At 52.3% G+C, this 3,341-nt stretch overlaps 1 pseudogene; it reads left to right on the forward strand.

Annotated features, from left to right (window-relative positions):
* LOC112550639 overlaps positions 1-2,549 on the forward strand; it is a 3,139-nt pseudogene extending 590 nt beyond the window's left edge.
* The last annotated feature ends 792 nt before the right edge of the window (positions 2,550-3,341 follow it).

The raw sequence follows: 3,341 nt of genomic DNA on the forward strand, positions 1-3,341 counted from the left end.
CACGGGGGGTGGGGGTGAGGCTATAGGGGGATGGAGGAGGCCTCATAGGGGCCTCACGGTAGAGTGAGGCCCCCAGCCCCAGTGAGGGCAAAGAGTTCGGTGGTACAGACCCCAGCTCCAAAGAAGAGCCCCGGTGGGACGGGCAGCCCTGCAGAGGGAAGAGCCCCGGTGGGATGGGCTGCAAGGCCTAGACACGCCGGACACCCGGAGCAGGAGAACTGTGGCCAAGTGGAGGAGAGGTAGGCTCCCTACAAAAACACTTATCATCAAAGTCGCGGCGGGCTAGGAGGGTGCAAATCCGAAGCTTGGCACAGTAGAGGAGGCAGCAAGGGCTAGCACAGCGACCCTGCCGTCCCTCCTGTTACAGTGGTGCATTGACCGGGAAACCGTAAGGCCGTGCACAGAAAGACAAACTGAAGGGCTAAAATAAGGACGGAGAGGGGGCTGTAAGAAGACAGTGGCTACAAAAAGTGAAAAGAGGGCAAAGTAGGAAGGCGCTGCCCTGGGACGGTACTGGGAAGCCGAAGGGCCTGACCAGTGAAGGCGAGGGTAGGATGGCAATGGCAGAGGATATCGAGAGCCTGAGACAGGAGATTTTGGCCAGGCTATTATGAATAGATGAGTTGGAGGAAAAATTGTAATGGCTGGAGTGGGAGCTGGAAGTGGCCCACTTTCAAAAAGAGCAAGTGGAGGCAAGGGCTGCTGGGTTAGAACAGTGGGCCCAGGCAGGAAAAAGGGAAGGAGGCTCAAAAGAAATCAGGTGCATGATAGCGGCGGAAGCAGAGAGAAGTCGCACCCTAGAGCAGCTTATTGCAAGTGGGGCCCAAAAGAGCCGGGCGAGGGAAGAGAAGATGCAGAGGGAGATTAGCAACTTGGAGGGAGAAGTCTACTACAACCTGCACAACCCAGGCAAGGGAACAGAAGGAGATACTACAGAGGTTGGAGTTCTCTAAAGGCTCCAACCTTTAGAGGTTGGAGTTCTCTAAAGGCATGATTGATGTCCTTCAGAAAGAAGTCCGCGGCCAGGAAGATCACGTACAGGAATTGCAGGACGAGGTGGAGAAATGGCAGCAAAAGTATATGGGTGCAGAACAACTAATTCAAATGCTGCGGAACACCCTGCATGCAAATCAGGCTCTGACCCAAGAAAAGGAAAAGGTGCTCGCACAGGAGATGGGGAAAGGTAAAAGAATACATGGCCAATTATGATGCCTTGCAGGAGCGGAACCTGTCCCTTGAAAGGGAGTTAGAGGCTGGAGCGAAAGAGAACGATAGGTTATAGTCCCAGCTACAGAGTGTGGAGACTGAAAAAGACCATCTGGAAGAACAGATACAAAGCCTTAAAACCCTCCTGGAGGATGGTGCGGCTAAAGAGGCACTGATGTAATGCCTGCTCCCTCTCATTGTTAGTCAAGTGCAAGCCTTAAGTCAGCAGGTCCAGGCCTTGGAGGCAGAAAAGAAAATGCTTCAGGTAGCAAGCCGGCAGATGGCCACAAAAGGCCAAGATCCTGGGGAATCAGAGGTGCCAGAGACAACAAACATAGCAACTTAGACAGACACAGGACAGAAGGCCCAAGCGGAAAAGGTTGCAGATGCAATGCAAAAGAGGCTGGAGGCGCTGGGAGCCAAACTAGCAGAGTGTGTGATCATGACTAACTCAGGATGCCTAGAGCAGCACCAGGAACTCGAGGCAGCGAAAAGGTCCTTGAGGGAAGTGGAGGCGCAACTAGCAACCGTGCAGCTGGAAAGCCAAAAAACACCGGAACAAGTGAGTTTCAGGGGAGACCAAGGACCAGAGGATCTGAGAGAGGAGGCCGAACCAGGACCACTTAAGGGACGCAACCCAGAAAAGGGATTGGTAGGGACGAAGTCTACAGCCCTAGAAGGAGAGGTTCTACCAGCGTTCCTAGATGACTGGAATAAAAGATGGGACCAATGGTTGGAGCACCATGCCAAAGAGATGAGCCATGTAAGACAACAGCTGAGGGAATGCTATAAACCTCGAGCTAGGCGGGGAATTACAGTACCCCATCAAAGGCCATTAGTGGAAACAGCCCTGATAGAGGCAGGGACAGTAGGAAAGAATGAACAGGCGAGTTCAAGGAAAGAGACCAATAATCAGGTTTGCCAAGACTGCACACAGGAGAGACAAGGCGTCAGGCGACATAAGCCAAAGATGAGCCCCAAGGAAAAGGGATCAGTGGGACCCAGAAGAGAAAGCGAGGCCAAGGAGATAGAGATACGAGGAAGAGAACTACCACCTAACGTGAGGGACAGTCGGGGGAGGAGACCCCAGATTTATGTGCAGAATATCCCAGGAAACATCAAGTGGTGGACTTTAAGAAAGCTTGTTGAAGCAAAAGTTGGAGGTGTAGCTTATGTAAAAAATTTATAAAGGACCTAAAGGAGAATCCACCGGCCGAGGAAAGATTGAGTTTTGGGAGGAAGAAGATGCTCAGAGAACATTGAGAAGACAGTGGGAGATATGGGGAAGGCTTCAAGACCTTCAGGGAGGCTATTAGGAAAGACAAGCACCACTACTTCAGGAGAGGGGCATAAGAAGAGATAGTGGACTCCTAAAAGACAAGGAGCTCAACCAACAGAGAGATCAGCTTACCAAGGTTGGCTAATGTGGGGGGACTGCCCGTGGTGGGGCAACTCCCAGGAAATCCCATATGGTGCGCCTTGGGGAAAAGGTGAGCGGCAGGCGCCTTAAAACCTCAGCTTATGTGCATTTTTTTTAAAAGTGTTGGTGAGCCAAAACGAGAACCAAGAAGGATTAAGATGAAGGAAGCCAGAGGGACGAGAATGCAAACTGCCTTGGTGAGTTGAAGTCTTGAGCGGGGAGGTGTGTAGCAGGACACTAAGGTGCCTGCTACTATGAAAGCCAGGAAGGCTCGTCAGGTATGGGTTGCCAGGGCAACAGGAGACGGCAAATGACCCACACCTGCCAACGATCAGCTGGCTATAAGGGGCAAGGCCTGGCTCTTAGGGAGAGAGAGCTGAGACAAGAGGTGGTTCCTTGCCAGCAGCCAGAGGTGGTTCCCTGCCAGCAGCCAGAGGGGCAGGAGCTCCTGGAGTTAGGATGCGAGGAGAAGCCTAACGGCAAGTACAGCTTGACCAGAGTGCAGCAATGTTGTTATAGCCAGAGGGTGTATGTTTGAGTTATAGCCAGGAGGCTTGAGTTTGTGTTGTTATGTATTACACTGAGTTGTGTTGATGTTACATCTGCGGTTTGGGTGAGGCTATAAGGGGATGGAGGAGGCCTCATAGGGGACTCATGGTAGAGTGAGGACTCCAGCCCAAGTGAGGGCACAGAGTTCGGTGGTACAGACCCCAGC

The sequence above is a fragment of the Alligator sinensis genome, unplaced genomic scaffold, assembly GCF_000455745.1.
Source record: "Alligator sinensis unplaced genomic scaffold, ASM45574v1 scaffold1055_1, whole genome shotgun sequence".
NCBI classification, from domain to species: Eukaryota; Metazoa; Chordata; order Crocodylia; family Alligatoridae; genus Alligator; species Alligator sinensis.